Here is an 18,670-nt window from a genome sequence, read left to right on the forward strand (position 1 = left end):
AGGAGCTGCGCGAAGCCGGGGATATTGCAGCTGGGAAGCCGTTTCTTCTGCGAAGGAAGTTCGGAGATCCGTGGTATGCCCCTCTGGATCGGCTGTGGAGTTCGGCAGATGCATATATGGACTTGGCGGCGAGCGCTGTCGATGCGGTCGAATACTTCCAAGATCAATCAGGTCGTGAAGTGGACAAGCTATTCTGGTCGCAATTCAACGTTCCAGAGCATCCGCTTCCCTTGAAAGATCAGCTAGCCGAATGGGCCGAACTTAATAGGTTGTCCGGACTCGCCATGAGGTCTCTTGTAGATCAGTTGTGGCTAGAGAAGCCGAAGCCGAACAGCTATTTCAGCTTAGTGCAGCAGTTCCTTGGCGCGGTGCCGCGCATCAACGCGATGAAGGGGTCGGCGTGCATAGAAGGCTCGCAGATGGCCTTTGCCCGTGTCAAGGCATACTGGGCAGAGATGGATGCTACCACTGTTGCGGCGCAAGGTTCGGCCATGGGCCGAGTAGCTGCCGAGCACTATTTTGAAGAGGTTCTTGAGGGTGCTCGTTTGATAGAGTCCTAGTGCTCGAAGAATATTATGTTTGAATGACATGTATTCCCATTGTAAACACAATGTTTTTATGAAATATAGTAAGGCTGTATTTATACTTTTGCCGGAAAGTAACGTGATGCCTCATGTGCGGCCGTTTATGTATATATGTATATAACCTGAAAGATTGCAGTCGTTGGCTTCAACCCCCACGCATATAATGCGGCGGTGCTCGCAAAAAACGCGTGTTCACACTTAACCCAACATCTTGGTCCTATTAAGGAGGTGATAGCGCAGTGAACGAGGCAACCGGACTATAATGCTTTAACACTTTCACTTAGCCATAGGAGTTTGACAGTGGGGCTAATAGATAGCCCCTGGTGGCTCCGCACTCTCCCGATCTCGGGGTGCGTACATGCCTGGCCGGAAAATGGCCCTTCGTTAAGGCGGAGGAATTCTAACATTCCGATAGGTCATTGAGTGGTTGACCAGTCTCACGCTATATCATGACAGTCAGTTTTCGGCTTTCTCTACAGAGGTGCTCGTCCGGATGAACCAGGGCACAATCGCAGTAGTTCTCCTGGTGCTGCCTTAGCCAATAAACCGGAACGTAAGGCACCAAAACACAGGATCCGGGCAAACCCAACATTTGACCAAAGACAATGATTCGGAGCTGATGCATATAAGGCCAAACTCGCGACGCCGAACACTCCCTAAGGTATTCGGTCTTTATGGTATAGACCGGGCCTAAATAGTGCCCTTTGTAAGAAGCCCCTTGTGTCTAGGTATGTGCATTACTCTGACGTGGCCACATGCCAAGACGTCAGCATCCTTCTCAATTGTACTGAGAATTCGAGGGATGTGTATCAACAAGAGACAGTAAAAAAGGTTTACGCAGGGTCTTAATCTAAAAAGAATCCTTGGAGCGGGTCCCTGCTGCACGTCTGTGCCTATGTCTCCGTTGTGCCGTATCCTGGACGGGTGTAGCACGATGATCATCTGTAAAATAGAGGAACTTAGGTGAAAAGGTTGTTGTGCAAAAAGATAGTTTTTAAAGAAACCATGTATAACTAGAAATGAGTAAAAATTGCCACTTGTCTGCGCGCGTTGAGCCCCTTGTATTTGTAATAGGGGTGTGGCCATCAATCCAATACAAATTACATATAGCAGCGCCGGACTTGTCTAACCGCGTCCGTGGTCTTGACGATCTATCACATGCTTTAGTTGGTGAGGCCGTTTTTAGTGTGCGGCTGCCAAGGCAGCCGCATTCTCTTCGGTGCGCAAAGATCTCTTAATACTTCCGTTCACAGTAATGATGCCACGTTGACCGGGCATCTTGAGCGTGAGGGAAGCGTAATGCGGTATTGCATTAAAGCGAGCAAAAGCTTCGTGTCCAAGTAGTGCTTGATAACCGCATTGGAACGAAGCAATGTTGAAGGTTAAATGTTCGCTACGGGAGTTATCGGGTAAGCCGAATATAACCTTTAGTAGCAGGGAGCCTGTGCAGTGTGCCCCTGGGCCTGGCGTTACTCCTTTAAAGGTAGTGTTGCTATGGCAAATTTTCGTTGGGTCTATCCCCATTTCACGCATTGTATCCTGGTATATCAGGTTTAAACTGCTGCCACCATCCATCAGGACTCGTGCAAAGTGGTATCCATCAATTATTGGGTCTAATACCAGGGGAGCCCATCCTGCCCGCCGGGTACTTGCTGAGTAATCACGATGGTCGAAAGTGACCGGTTGAGACGACCAGTGGCAGGGTTTCGCGGTGATAGGCCCTTGGGCATATTTATCTGGGGGGGCCGCTTTGCTCCCCTTGATCACGTGTAATACATTGACTGTTTTGATTTCTGATGGAAACTTCTTTTGTTCCCCAGTGTCTTGCTTGAGAGGCTCATCCTCATCTTCGCTTGGTGTATCCTCCCCCTTGTGTACGGCGTTGAGCTTGCCGGACTGCTTGAAGACCCAACATTCTCTGTGGGTATGATTAGCGGGTTTACCAAGGGTGCCATGGATCTGACATACCTGGTCCAGAATTTTGTTCAGGCTGGACAGTTCATCTCTGGCGCCTTTAGAGGGCGGCTTTTGTTGACCTGGCTGAGTGCTTCGGAATCCGGTGTTTACCGCCGTGCTCTTCGGGCTATCTTCTTTATTCTGACGCTTATTATTTTTGTTGCGTCGTGATTTCCCATTTTCATCTCTAACTTCGGATGTGCTTGGGTCGCTGGTGCTGCATCTGGCTAGCCAGTTGTCCTCACTCATGCAAAAGCGGGTCATGAGGCTTGTTAATGCTACCATTGTTCTTGGCTTTTCTTGGCCGAGGTTTCTAGCAAGCCATTCGTCGCGGACGCTATGCTTAAAAGCTGCCAAGGCTTCGGCGTCCGGGCAGTCAACTATTTGGTTCTTCTTAGTAAGAAACATGTTCCAAAGCTTTCGGGTTGACTCTCCGGGCTATTGAGTTATATGACTCAAATCATCCGCATCCGGGGGTCGGACATAAGTCCCTTGAAAATTTGCCCGAAAAGCGTCTTCGAGCTCTTCCCAGCTTCCAATGGAGTTTTAGGGGAGGCTTTTAAGCCAGTGCTGAGCTGGCCCTTTGAGCTTGAGGGGTAAGTACTTGATGGCATGGAGATCATCTCCTCGAGCCATATGGATATGGAGGATATAGTCCTCAATCCAGACCCCGGGGTCTGTTGTTCCGTCGTATGCCTCTATGTTTACGGGTTTGAATCCCTCTGGAAATTCATGGTCCACCACCTCATCGGTGAAACATAGGGGGTGTGCAGCACCCCTGTATCTGGGTGTACCGCATTGTTCTGATGTTTGTTGTGTTACATCATATGTTGAGGCGCGCTTGCGTGGTCCATAGATCGATCTGGTTGCGCCGTCCTTTTGGTGCAAGCCCTCGTGTGGATCGCGTATTGCCTTGTGAGTGGCATTGTTTGCCGCTCCATGTTGCCCGTGAGGTTGTCTATCCGGCCAGGTGGCCGTTTTGATTTTTGGTTGTGGGGGATCTAGGGCCTCCTCATCGAATTTGGGTAGCAACTTCCGCTTCGGGTAGCTCTTGGCGGGGCGATTACCACCATACTTCGCTGCTGTGTTGAGTACTTTAATCCATCTGCTTTGGAGTGTGTCCTGCGCAGCCTTGAGCCTTTGCTTCTGATTTTTCAGACTCCTTGCGGTGGCAACAAGCCTTTGACGGGCATTCTGCTGCTCCGGGTGCCTGTCTGGCGTTATGTCATCCGGACTATTATCTTTGACAGAATTGGTTTGTTCGATTTGATTCTCCGTATTGCCGTGGTCCGGCAGTGGTTCGCCCTACTCCAACGCTGGGTCTGTGTGATCGTTATTTCTGTCGAGGCGGGATTTGGGGCGGCGCTTACGCCGCCGCTTTGACTGCTTCTCGAGGGGACAAGCCTTCGTTGCGTCCTTCCGTTCCTCGTCGTCGTCTTCTTTTGGTGTGTCCACCATGTATATGTCATATGATGACGTGGACGTCCAGCGCCCTGTGGGCGGTGGTTCCTCTTCGCCTCCCGCATCGTTGTCCATACCGTCGATGTCTTCGGAGTCGAAGTCGAGCATGTCATTTGAGTCATCGACAGTGGCTACCAAGTGGGTGGTGGGTGGGCCTCGAATTTCTTCGTCATCCGCATCCCAGTCCTGCCGGACATAGTTCGGCTAGGATTCTCCTGACAAGGAGAGAGACCTTAATGAGTTTAGTATGTCGCCAAAGGGCGAGTGCTGAAAAATATCTGCAGAGGTAAAATCCATGATCGGCGCCCAATCGGATTCAATAGGAACGGGCGCAGGCTGTTCGGAGTCCGTGGCCGGAGAAGGATCCGACAGTTTAACAACACGGCTCTCATGCAAGGCAAGGTCGATGTTCGGCTCGATCGCTACTGAGGGTAAGGCCTCCATGGCGGGGTCCATCCACCCGTCCACGGAAGGCGCAACTGGCTCCGAATTGAGGGTCGGAGCGGCTGCCGGTGCGATCTCCTTAACACTGTCTGATGGGAGAGCTAAGTCATGCTCATTGTGACCGCGTGGCGCACAAGGCAGAGGCTCGAATCCGTCTAAGATCAAATCTCCACAGATATCGGCCGTGTAGTTTAAGCTTCCAAACCTGACCTGGTGTCCAGGGGCGTAACTTTCCATCTGCTCCAGATGGCCAAGTGAATTGGCCCGCAGTGCAAAGCCGCCGAGCACGAAGGTCTGTCCGGGGAGAAAAGTATCACCCTAGACCGCATCGCTATCGATGATAGTAGGAGCCATCAAGCCTAACGGCGACGACACAGAGGAACTCTCAATGAAAGCACCAATGTCAGTGTCAAAACCGGCGGATCTCTGGTAGGGGGTCCCGAACTGTGCGTCTAGGCCGGATGGTAATAGGAGGCAGGGGACACAATGTTTTACCCAGGTTCGGGCCCTCTTGATGGAGGTAAAACCCTACGTCCTGCTTGATTAATATTGATGATATGGGCAGTACAAGAGTAGATCTACCACGAGATCAGAGAGGCTAAACCCTATAAGCTAGCCTATGGTATGATTGTATGTTGTCCTACGGACTAAAACCCTTCGGTTTATATAGACACCGGAGAGGGTTGGGGTTACACAAGGTTGGTTACAAAGGAGGAGATATCCATATCCGTATTTCCTAGCTTGCCTTCCACGCCAAGTAGAGTCCTATCCGGACACGAGACGAAGTCTTCAATCTTGTATCTTCATAGTCTATCAGTCCGGCCAAAGGATATAGTCCGGCTGTCCGGAGACCCCCTAATCCAGGACTCCCTCAGACGCCATCTACCAGATATGTGGACGCTGAGATGAGAAATGGGAGATGATTTGCACCAGGAGGGACAAGTCCATTGCAGCCTACATCTAGGAGCTGAACCAGCACATTCATCGTCAGGAGAACCAGATGTGCGCCAGCATGATTGACCTGAAGAAGGTGATGACCAGGAGCATGGAGCTAGAAGAGGAACTCAAGTCTACACGCGATGGATATGAAGAGGAAATTGCAGTACTACTGGAGAAGAATGAAGACCTGAAGAAGAAGCTAGGAATATTCATGGGAGACCCTGCGCCAGGAGGTGACGACCATCCCGAAGACTACATCATCACTAACAGTGATGATGATTATGAAGACGAAGCTGGAGCAGATATCCTGGAGTCTTCTTCCGATCAAAATTTCTAGTTGACCACCATGTTATCAATAGTATTCTCCCATGTATATAGTAGTAGTCCAAGTATTTTGTAACGGTAGTTAGATCGATTGTATGCCCTTGTTTGAACTGAGTGGTGTGATATGAATGTGTTTGTCTCATGTGCATATGGGTAGTGATTTTCTCCTTAGACCTCACTCTATTCTAATCTCTCCCCTCTAAACCTATCAGATGCCTCCGAGACTGTCGGGAATGCAGTAATTTCAAAAAAATTCCTACGCACACGCAAGATCATGGTGATGCATAGCAACGAGAGGGGAGAGTGTTGTCTACATACCCTCGTAGACCATAAGTGGAAGCATTATGACAACATGGTTGATGTAGTCGTACGTCTTCATGATCGATGATCCTAGTACCGAAAGTACGGCACCTCCGCGATTTGCACACGTTCAACTCGGTGACATCCCACGAACTCACGATCCAGCAGAGTGTCGAGGGAGAGCTTCGTCAGCACGATGGCGTGATGATAGTGATGACGATGCTACCGGAACAGGGCTTCGCCTAAGCACCACTACGATATGACCGAGGTGGATTATGGTGGAGGGGGCACCGCACACGGCTGGAAACAATAAACTTGTGTCTTCTAGGGTGCCCCTTGTCAGTGTCAAACCCGGCGGATCTCGGGTAGGGGGTCCCGAACTATGCGTCTAGGATCGATGGTAACAGGAGACGGGGAACACAATGTTTACCTAGGTTCGGGCCCTCTCTATGGAGGTAAAACCCTATGTCCTGCTAGATTAATATTGATGAGTATGGGGGTTACAAGAGTTGATCTACCACGAGATCGTAATGGCTAAACCCTAGAAGTCTAGCCTGTATGACTACGATATTGAGTATATCCTATCCGGACTAAGTCCTCCGGTTTATATAAACACCGGGAGAATCTACAGTTACACAAGGTCGGTTACAAAGAAGGGAATCCACATATTCCGTCGCCAAGCTTGCCTTCCACGCCAAGGAGAGTCCCATCCGGATACGGGTGCAGCCTTCGGTCTTCATATCTTCACAGCCCATCAGTCCGGCCCATTGTAACAGGCCGGACGCCCGAGGACCCCTCAGTCCAGGACTCCCTCGGTAGCCCCTGAACCTGGCTTCAGTGACAAGGTATCCGACGCGTAGTGCTGTCTTCGGCATTACAAGGCGGATTCCTCCTTCCGAAATCCCGAATAGTCTTTGAATGAATTGATCATGTCCGGACCTGTAACACACCGCACACAACCATAAAGAGAATATAATAATACACGACCAATCTGCTGATAATTTTAGTAATGTGACGTCATGCCTGTCTGGTCATAATTTCGGACCGTTTTTCCCCACGTCTCGAGACACGCTTGTACTTGGCACGTCTTGTTAAAGAAAAGATCGTGTCCCCTTATTACGGGATTCTCATCAATACGGGCGTGGGTAACCCAACCGCGTCGTTAACACAGCCCATGGGAGTATGCGAAATTTAAGACAAATGGGGGGGCGTTCGATATTCGCCGCTCTAGGAGGTAAGATTCCCCTTTCTTCCCCCACGCTTTCTTCCCGCCTCTCCGCTCCTGAGCTCCAGCGCCCAAGTTCTCATTTGTTCCCACTCAAACAAACACCCAACCATGTCCGGATCTGGAGTCGGTGGCAAGTGGATGGCCTCCTCCGTTAAGAAGAAAGATATCAAGAAGCTCCGAGAGGCCGGATACTTGGCCAAGGAGATCATTCACCGACTCCCGGCCGAAGGACAGATCGTCCCCACCCCCGAGCCTCATGAAAGAGTGGTGTTCCTCACGCATTTTGTCTATGGGCTAGGATTCCCTCTCCACCCATTTGTCCGTGGACTAATGTTTTACTATGGGTTAGACTTCCATGATCTAGCCCCCAATTTTATCCTCAACATCTCGGAATTTATAATCGTGTGTGAGGCCTTTCTCCGCATCCCACCTCACTTCGTCCTATGGCTGAAGACCTTCAATGTGAAGCCGAAGGTGGTGAACGGCCAACGGGCAGAGTGTGGAGGAGCCATGTTGGGCAAGATGCCCAACCTCACCTGGCTCGAAGGTTCTTTTGTGGAGACAGTGAAAGGGTGGCAGTCAGGGTGGTTCTACATCACCGAGCCGCACGACACCAACTGGACGGCGGCCCCCGAATTCTGATCCGGAGTTTCGATGCGGCTCACCTCCTGGCAAGAGAAGGGCCTAACCTGGGGCGCTCCGAGCGAGCTGATAGGGCTCCAAACGTGTGTCCAGAACTTGATATCCAAAAAGATCAAGCTTGTCAATGTGATCCAGGTTCTGCCGGATCCTCCCGTGCCAACGCCGGACATGCCATTTGTGGGAATTTGATCCGACCAAGCACCAGACGCTGCTAGAGCTCTTCGGCACAACGCACGAGGATTTCTGGAAAGTGCTCTTCAAGGCCGGCGAGACACCGCCGCTTATGACCAAGGATCAAGGGCTCAGCTCAAAGCGCCAAGCTAATTCGGTAAGTTCTTTCATGCTCTCAAGGTGTAACCTTTACTAGCGTATCGTGAGAAAGAAGCCTAAGCTCCCCTATCAATTTTTCCTTTAGGCCTGGACCGACATAGCGAGGCGGATTAACTGTCCGGCCCCGCTACCCGAAGACAAAGAAACCCCACTGCTGACGAAGATGTTGTTCCCGACGCCTTATAACGTGCCAGAGAAGAAGACCAAGAGGACGGCTAAGGGAACCAGAAGTGGCCTTCGTCGAAAGGGTACTTCGGACCTATCGTCCGAAGACAAGACCGACCCTTCGGTCATCGAAGACGACAACGAGGAGGAGGAAGAAGACCACTCCCCCCCTGAGGGGGGAAGGAAGAAAAGGGTGGCCTCCATGATCCTGGAGGCGAAGGAACCCAAGAGGGAGAAGAGCTCCCTCGCGGATAACTCTGCGTGGGATGTCGATAGCAGTCCGGAACGAATTCCCCGGACCAAGCCTCGGGCCGCTTCGTAAGTACCGAAGATCTTATGCTCGTCCAAATGCTTGGCCTTTCTCCTTTGCAATATCAGTATGTTTAATTTATGTCCTTGCAGTCTGGCCCGCGACAGTTCTCCGCAATCCTCGACAGAGGGTTCGCTAGACTCGAAGGAGATGGCTAGCATGTCGCCGCCCCCTACTCACTCTGCCTCGCTCAAGGGTGATGACGAGGTGCGGTCCCAAAGGGCCTTCCCTGACCCAGGGAGGCTCCGAAGATCGTCAAGGCGGCGTCCAGGGGTGACTGCACGGCCGCCGAACACATGGGGGAAAAGCCCCCATGGGAACTGATGGAGGGGACCGAGTTCCATTCGGCCCTCAACCGGATATCATTCCGGAAACCTGCACGGCTCCGGAGTCCAGCGAACGGCCTTGCCCAAAAGGAGGGGTGGGCCTGTTCTGTAGGTGACTTCTGTCCAACCAGAGGCACCGGATGTTCTGCTGGAAGCACTGCAAGGCGCTTCCGTTGTAGATGAACACTGTGTCCTTATGGGTACGGTGATCAAAAAGGTTCAGTCTGCCAAAAACGGACTGACTGAATCCTGCACTAGCCTTTTAACAGGCTTTGAGGTAATAATAATTGTAGAAAGAATACCCCAACATAGACAGTAGCCCCTGATGCTCTATTCGGTGTTCGGAAGGAAAAGCCGAACAGAGGATCAAAACAATTTTTGCAGGAGTCTAACACATGATGTCTATGTGAATAAGCAGGCGTCGCTGCTAGCTGCTGCTGCTCATACTGTGGAGGTCTCCGAACTAAAGCAGAGCCTGGGGCGGGTCGAGGAAGAGCTCGGCCTTGTGAAGAAACAGCTGGAGGACGGCCAAGGTATGCCATAACCCGTGCGTATATATTAGGGAGGATGAATACTCCGTGCTGACTAAAGTGTCATGGACTATGTTAGGGCCACGACCGAGGTGGTGGCCCTCAAGAAGGCCTTAGCGCGAGGCCGAGGACAAATCGGCCGAGGAACGCGCTGCACGCGAGGTTCAGCAAGAGCTTCAAGATGCCGTTAAGAAGTATGAGTCCCTGGAGCGTGGTTCTAAGACGCAAGCGTCCGAACTTGAGAAGGACCGTCAGAGGACACAAGTGGCACGAGCGGAGGCCCAAAGCGCCCTTCAGGAACTCCAGGCGGCTAAGAAGATTGCGGCGGGTAAGGCTTCCATTATGCAAAGCAAGTCTACGGAAGAAACGTTGCTTTTACTTACCCGAGTTTGGTGCACTATAGGGGTGTTTACGGATTTGCCGTGCAGCGTATTCGTTGCTGCTGAATTCTATCGAGCCGAGGAAGGGAGTTCAACGGAGAAGCTGTTCTGGTCCCAATATCTGGGACCAGAACATCCGATATCCTTCAGCGACCAGCTGAAACAGTTGGTCGAGCTGCACAAGGCGGCCGATCTTGGCATGAGGAACCTGATAGTCCGGCTATGGCCCGCCGCGCCGGTACCCAGCAGCTACTTCGGGCTTGTGAAGTGAATTGTTAGTGCCTTCCCATGGCTCGAAATCATGAAGCGGTCGGTCTGTATTGAAGGTGCTCGAATGGCTTTTGCCCGCTATAAGATGCGGTGGGCGAAGATGGACGCCATCGAGCAGACCAAGGGGCCGTCGAAGGGCAAGGAGCACCGTACACCCGAACGCTATTTTGCGGATGTCCTGGAGGGATCTCGAATTGTAGCAACATAGTGCAGGCAGGACATTATCTTCGAATGAATACACTCCTATTTTTCCTTGTATGATGACAACAAATCTGCTTTGTAGTATAATGTTTATTATGTTTTAATCCTCCTGTGCGGTCGTGTTGTATGAAATCTGAGGGTTAACCAGTCGTCGGCTTCTGCCCTCGCGTAGGAAGTACGAAGATGTTCGGGATGGAATCTAGACAATCTTGATCCAATTATATGGTCCTTGAAGGAGTTGTTTAGCGCAACGAACCAGGCAACCAGACTATACGGCTTGAATGCCCTCACTTAGCCATAGGAGTTTTATAATAAAACATAGGTGCAGCCCCTGGTATACAAACCAGAGTGCTGTCAGCATCTGACCGGGAAGTACCGATCCTTCGCGAAAAGCGGGAAAATCTCCAACGATTTGAGACCTCCGAACAGCTGACCAGCTCTCGCCGCATCATGACAGTCAGTTTTCGGCTTTCTCTATTGAGGTGCTCATCCGGTTTAGACCAGGACACAATTGCAGTAGTTCTCCCTTTACTACCCTAGCCGATGTAGCGGAACGTAGGGTAGCAAGCACAGGAGCCGGGCAACCCAACTATTGACCAAAGACATGATTCGGAGCCAATGCATATAATGCTAAATTAGGGGTGCCGAACTATACTTATAGAAAGTTTTCAGACTTTTGCTACTGTAGTGTGGGGTGCTATAAAGCCCCTGGCAAACATCAAAATGTACCAAAGTGTACGGGTGCTACCTGATGGGGTTATCCACTGGGAAACTGAAAAGAAAAAAGAGAGAGAAAACAGAAAAGATGTAAAGGTAAAAAGTTGGGGTCCTGCAGCTCTAGCTACGAACTGTTTTCACTGTATTTTAATTAGTACGTTGAGGCGCATTGATACAAGTAGTGCAAAAAGCAAAAGGCTATTTAACATGCCAAAACCAGGGGAGAGACACATGTGGGTCCTGAAAAACAGGTAGAGTTATCATTAACGGAATCACCTAAAAAGTTCCCCATATGTCTGTGCTTCTCGCCGTCTTGGTGTATTTATCCTATGAGAGGACCGATGACCGGACCCCCCAATGGGCCTGTAGGGTTGAAACCTAAAAAGAAAGCTAGTAAAAGTAAAAGTATGTGTGTATCCAATGTCGGTTGAGTCGTCCCATGGATCACAAGCTAGATATGCCTCTGTCGATGCCCATGGAATTTTGAGTGTGTAGTTATGTACGCACGGCACGAATGCCGCCACTTGATCGGGACTGAGATGGAGGCCGGATTGCTAGTCGAGCTCCTGACGATCCGAGCTTTCATGCTATAGAGTAGTTCGGACCCTCTTAAGGGTGTCCGAGGGCTCGGCAGCCGAATGAAGGTTCTGCTTGAGACGGCCGCTTTGTACTTCGGCTGCTAAGGCAGCTGTGTGCTCTTCTGTACGGGGAGAGTGTTCCGTATTGCCATTGACTATTGTGACGCCGCGTGGACCGGGCATCTTGAGCTTGAGATAAGCATAGTGTGGCACTACGTTGAATTGAGCAAACGTAGTTCGTCCGAGCAGTGCATGATAGCCGCTGCGGAATGGGACGATATCGAAGATTAACTCCTCGCTTCGGAAGTTCTCCGAAGATCCGAAGACAACCTCTAATGTGATTGAGCCGTACAGCGGGCTTCTACGCCCGAAATGACTCCTTTAAAGGTAGTATTTGTAGGCTTGATCCTTGATGGGTTAATGCCCATTTTTCGCACTGTATCCTGATAGAGCAGATTGAGGCTGCTACCACCGTCCATAAGGATGCGAGTCTGGTGAAACCCATCAATTATTGGGTCTAAGACTAGTGCGATTGAGCCCCCGTGACGGATACTGGTCGGGTGATCCCGGCGATCAAAAGTGATCGGGCATGACGACCATGGATTGAATTTTAGGGCGACTGGCTCTATCGCGTAGACGTCCCTGAGCGCACGCTTGCGCTCCCTCTTGGGGATGTGGGTGGCATATATCATGTTCACTGTTTTGACCTGAGGGGGAAACTTCTTCTGTCCCCCTGTGTTCGGTTGTTGTGGCTCTTCGTCATCGTCCTCGCTTTGCGATCCCTTTTCCCTGTTCACGACGTTTAATTTGCCAGCCTGTTTGAAAACCCAGCATTCTCTGTTTGTATGATCGGGTGGCTTATCCAGGGTGCCATGAATCTGGCACGGACGATCGAGTATGCGGTCCAAGCTGGATGGGCCTGAATTGTTCTTTTGGAATGGCTTCTTCTGCTGACCGGACTTAGAGCCACTGAATCCGGCATTGACCGCCATATCCTCGGTGTTTTCACTGTTGCTTCGACGCTTGTATCTGTTGCGTCGAGACTTGTCTTTGTTATTCTTACCTTCAGGTGTGCTGGCGTCGCTTGCGTTGTTTTGGCTACGGCCAACCAACTGTCCTCGCCCGCACAAAAGTGGGTCATGAGTGTCGTGAGGGCCGCCATGGATTTTGGATTTTCTTGGACGAGGTGGCGAGCGAGCCATTCATCGTGGATGCTATGTTTGAAAGATGCTAGAACCTCAGCATCCGGACAGTCAATGATTTGGTTCTTTTTAGTTAGGAACCTTGTCCAGAATTTCCTGGCGGACTCTCCGGGCTGCTGGATTATATGGCTTAAGTCATCAGCGTCCGGAGGTCGAACATATGTACCTTGGAAATTGTCGATGAAAGCCTCTTCCAAGTCCTCCAAGCTGCCAATGGAATTTTCAGGCAGACTGTTTAGCCAATGCCGAGCTGGCCCCTTGAGTTTTAGAGGGAGGTATTTGATCGCGTGGCGGTCATCTCCGCGGGCCATATGGATGTGGAGAATGAAGTCCTCGATCCACACCGCGGGGTCCGTGGTTCCATCATATGATTCTATATTCACGGGTTTGAACCCTTCTGAGAATTCATGATCCAGAACCTCATAAGTGAAGCAATGAGGGTGTGCGGGGCCTCTATACCGAGCCGTATTGTGACGTAGCTCTGGTGGAGTCCGTCTGCTGTGTTCAGCCCGCGTATGACTGGGTTTGTCACGTCCGAATAGGTGGCCGCCGTCATGTGTCGAGGTGCGTCCTCGCGATCCATAGATTGATTTAGTATGTCCTGCTTTATTGTTCAGGTTCTGCCGGAGGTCATATGTATGGCCGTGGGCTAGTTTACCTCTGCTTGAGTGATGAGGCGGGGCGGGTTGGTGTTCGGCGTGAGTTGCCGTTTTGTCCCGACCACGTGGTGGTCGGTCAGCCACATTGTACGATGGTGGTACATACTCCGGCGCCTCCTCATCAAACTGAGGTAGCAATTTGTGCCTTGGGTAACTTTTGGTTGGGTGCTTGAGGCCTTATTCTTCGGCTTCTAGGACATTAGTCCATTTATCATTGAGCAGATCTTGGTCAGCTTGAAGCTGCTGCTACTTCTTTTTCAGGCTCCTTGCAGTGGCTATTAGATGGCGCTTGAAGCGTTCTTGCTCGAGAGGCTCCTCGGGCACGATGAAATCTTCGGTGCCGAGGCTCACCTCATCCTCGGAGAGCGGAAGGTAATTGTCGTCCTCCGAATCTTCGTGCGTGGCCTGTTTAACAGGGCTAACCTGCCCATCCTTCCGTTTATCTTGCTCGTTTGTTGTATCGACGGGGGTCTTCGTTGTTTCCGGCACCTTTCGGAGTGTCATCTTCTCCTGTGCCGGTGTTGCTGTCTTTACTGCGGCGTGACTTGGAGCAGCGCCGTGATGCCGGCGCTTGGACTGTATTTCAGAAGGTTTATCCTCAATTGGGTCTTCCTTGTCGTCGCCGTTGTTCTCCTTTGGTGCACCCACCATGTATATTTCATACGAGGAAGTGGTCGTCCAGCGCCCAGTGAATGGCGGGTTCTGGGCCTCTTCTTCTCCGGCATCGTCGTCCATACCGTCGATGTCCTCGGACTCGTAATCAAGTTCGTCGGTCAAATCCTCGACCGTGGCTATGAAGTGGGTGGCGGGTGGGAAGAAAAATTCTCCATCGTCAGCCCCTAGTTCGAGTCGGATATAGTTCAGCTGAGAATTCTCTGCCAAAGACAGGTTTTTTAATGAGTTTAGCACATCACCCAAAGGTGAGTGCTGGAAGATGTCTGCGGCGCTAAATTCGAAGATCGATAAATGATCAAGCTCGGCGTCCGCGGGCTCACGTGGTTCGGAACTTACGGCCGGAGATGAGTCCGACGTTCCAGTGGCGTAGGCATCGGGTGAGATCAAGTCCATGTGCGGCTCCAACGTCGTGGAATATGCGGCCTCTGTGGTGGGGTTAATCCTCCCATCTTTGGATGGTGCGGCCTGCTCCGGCTCTAGGGCCAGAGCGGTTACAGGAGCGATCTCCTAGATGTGGCCCGATGACAGATTTAGGTCATGATCATCGGGGTGACCGGGAGCAGCTACCGCGGACTCGAATCCAGCGAAGATCAAGTCTCCACGGATGTCTGTGACGTAGTTCAAGTTCCCGAATTTGACCTGATGGCCAGGGGTGTAGCTTTCGATCTGCTCCAGATGGCCAAACGAGTTGGCTCGCAGTGTGAAGCCGCCGAACACAAAGATCTGTCCGAGGAGGAAAGTTCCTCAGCAGACCGCGTCATTATTGACGATCGAAGGGGCCATCAAACCTTTTGGCGACATCACAGTCGAACTCTCAATGAAAGCACCAATGTCGGTGTCAAAACCGGCGGATCTCGGGTAGGGGGTCCCGAACTGTGCGTCTAGGATTGATGGTAACAGGAGACGGGGAACACAATGCTTACCCAGGTTCGGGCCCTCTCAATGGAGGTAAAACCATACATCCTGCTAGATTAATATTGATGAGTATGGGGGTTACAAGAGTTGATCTACCACGAGATCGTAATGGCTAAACCCTAGAAGTCTAGCCTGTATGACTACGGTATTGAGTATATCCTATCCGGACTAAGTCCTCCGGTTTATATAGACACCGGGAGAATCTAGGGTTACACAAGGTCGGTTACAAAGAAGGGAATCCACATATTCTGTCGCCAAGCTTGCTTTCCACGCCAAGGAGAGTCCCATCCGGACACGGGTGCAGCGTTCAGTCTTCGTATCTTCACAGCCCATCAGTCCGGCCCATGGTAACAGGCCGGACGCCCGAGGACCCCTCAGTCCAGGACTCCCTCACCCCCCAGCCCCTATATATAAAGGAGCAAGGGGGAGGCCGGCCAGCCTTGGGGCGCGCCAAGGAGAGGGAGGAGTCCTCCTCCTAGTAGAAGTAGGACTCCTACTTTCCTAGTCCAACTAGGAAGAAGGAGGGGAATGGAAAGAGAGGGAGAGAGGGAGGGAAAGAGGGGGTGCCCCCCCTCCTTGTCCAATCCGGACTCCCAATGGGGGGCGGCCAGCCCTATGGCCCCTCATCTCTCTTTTTCAAAGGCCCATGTTGGCCCATTAGTTCCCCTGGGGGTTCCGATAACCCCCCGGCACTCCAATAATTATCCGGTGACCCCCGGAACTCATCTGGTGTCCGAATATAGTCATCCAATATATCAATCTTTATGTCTTGACCATTTCGAAACTCATCGTCTATCCGTGATCACATCTGGGACTCCGTACTACCTTCGGTACATCAAAACACATAAACTCATAATACAGATCGTCACCGAATGTTAAGCATGCAGACCCTGCGGATTCGAGAACTATGTAGACATTACGGAGACACGTCTCCGGTCAATAACCAATAGCTGAACCTGGATGTTCATATTGGCTCCCACATATTCTACGAAGATCTTTATCGGTCAAACCGCGTAACGATATATGTTGTTCCCTTTGTCATCGGTATGTTACTTGCCCGAGATTCGATCGTCGATATCTCAATACCTAGTTCAATCTTGTTACCGGCAAGTCTCTTTACTCGTTCTATAATACATCATCCCGCAACTAACTCATTAGTCACATTGCTTGCAAGGCTTATATTGATGGGCATTACTGAGAGGGCCCAGAGATACCTCTCCGACAATCGGAGTGCAAATCCAAATCTCGATCTATGCCGACTCAACAAACACCATCGGAGACACCTGTAGAGCACCTTTATAATCACCCAATTACGTTGTGACGTTTGGTAGCATACAAAGTGTTCCTCTGGTATTCGGGAGTTGCATGATCTCATAGTCATAGGAACGTGTATAAGTTATGGAGAAAGCAATAGCATCAAACTAAATGATCATCGTGCTAAGCTAACGGAATGGGTCAAGTCAATCTCATCATTCTCTAATGATGTGATCTCGTTAATCAAATGATGTCGGCGTTCTGGGAACGGGGGTCCCCAGACCTGCCTGCCTGCGGCCCACGGTGTGGCCAAGCAGCAGGCCGTACGTCCCATCTTCATCAACAAAGCATCCAAGACCCTCGCGAGGGTCCAAGCCTCACGAGGCGGACGACACAAGACCTCCTCCTGAGCGGCCTAGTCAGGCAGGTTCGCGAGGGGCGGAGATGTCAAGGCAGGGCAAACCTCACGAGGCTCTCATGACGTAAGCCATGACGATCGACACCAGGCGGGCGCCAGCGCGCGCAGCGTCCTTGTTTCCTCTTTGGTGCAAAGGAGGCAAGCGCAGCCGCGGAGTACCGAGGCATCAGGCAAAGGTTGCCATTTCGGTGCAACAAGAGAAAGACCATGGACTGCAAGACAGAGGTCATCGTGGAGCCCAAGACGGCGTCACCACCAGAGCTTTGTGCAGGCGAAGACTACTTTTGTCAGGATGGCTCGTACTAGCTGTCCCCCTTCAAATTTGCCCGCCGTTGTTGGCTCCCTTCCAGCTCAATATTTGGGAAGAGGACCAGGGCCTCTATAAATAGGACTAGCCACCACAGTAGAGAGGAGAGATATCATTAGACCCAGACATACACACAAGTCCGAAAGCACAAGAACACCTCAACCTTAGGAGGCTGTTCTTCCCTTATACTGTTCATCATCAGCCCAAGAGGCAATCCACCACCACCACACTGGAGTAGGGTATTACACCACAATGGTGGCCCGAACCAGTATAAACCCCGTGTCTGTCTGTGTTGTGAGTTCGTCGAGTTCGTCTGCAAGATCTTAGCGAGCTAGAGCGTAGATCGGTAGGAGGGAAAGACTTCGCGCACACCCCAGTGTTCGAACCTTAAGGGTTTGCCGGAACCCCACATCTGACATTTGGCACGCCAGGTAGGGGTGCGCCGGAGCTTCTTCTCCGCCAATCAGCTCTTCGACGTTCACCGGCTACAATGTCTGGCGACCCAAGGGCCGAATCTGCCCGCCGGGCAGCCTGGCCGGCCCGGACGGCGCCGCCTGCCCATGAAGGTCTCGACCCCACACCCCCAAGCGGCGCGGGGGCCACCAAACTCCGCCGGGCATGGACAGCGCGGCCAGGCATCATCCACCCTCAGCCCACGGCAAGTACGAGCCACGGCGAGAGCAGCGAGTCGCGCCGCAGCAACAGCGCCGCACTCACGGCGGGAGCAGGCGAACATGCGGGCGGCACTCACAGTGGCAAGGGAGTTGCTGCGATGCAGGCTGATGGAGAGCGGCTGGGACACGCTGCTTGAGCGTGTTGCTGAGCTGCTGGACGCAGCGGCGTCGGTAGAGCCACCCTTCTGCTATCGACTCCCCCCCAGGCTACTGCAAGGTCGCGCGGCGAGCCTCACCACATCTGCGCGCCATCGACTACGCCCGGGGGCTTCTTCAACATCAGCACGGCTGGCGGCATAGGGGGCTCCAACCCCCCCCCCCCTGTGCCGCCCTCGACAAGCACGAGCGCAAGTGTCACCCCTCATGGTCCTGGCCGGATGCCATATTATCATCCCCAGGACGCCATCATGGGAGGAGCAACATGGAGCATGGGGTACCTCGGCGAGGTGTTCGGGGTAACGGCCCCGAAAGCCTACGTGCCCCGCATGATGGACCAAGGGTATGCACCAGAGGACAACCTCGGCTCATTCGTTCAAGAAGATTGGGGAGAAGGCGCGCTAGGAGACGGAGCCTTCCAAGAGCCAGCGGAGAACGACAATGATCGCGCCGGCGACGGCAACTAGAGGGTACCGCTAACCTCTCAAGAACAGGCTTGTGCTAACCATGGGCTGCAAATGAATCAGGTTGCAGCATCGATCGGCGACCCTGGCACGGCGGCACCCGTTTCAACAAGGGAGACACGCTGGGGGCTGCCGGGAGGGAGCCAGGAGCAAGGCCCCTCCCCAAGGCACGCGAAACCAGGGGACACCCGGAGGTAGGCCCTCTGCTAGGGTGACTTCAACAACCCTTCCCCCGACAGAGGACCCATGGTCGCCGAGGGA

The sequence above is a fragment of the Triticum urartu genome, chromosome 3A (assembly GCF_056163025.1).
Source record: "Triticum urartu cultivar PI428250 chromosome 3A, HENAU_Tu73, whole genome shotgun sequence".
NCBI lineage: Eukaryota > Viridiplantae > Streptophyta > Magnoliopsida > Poales > Poaceae > Triticum > Triticum urartu.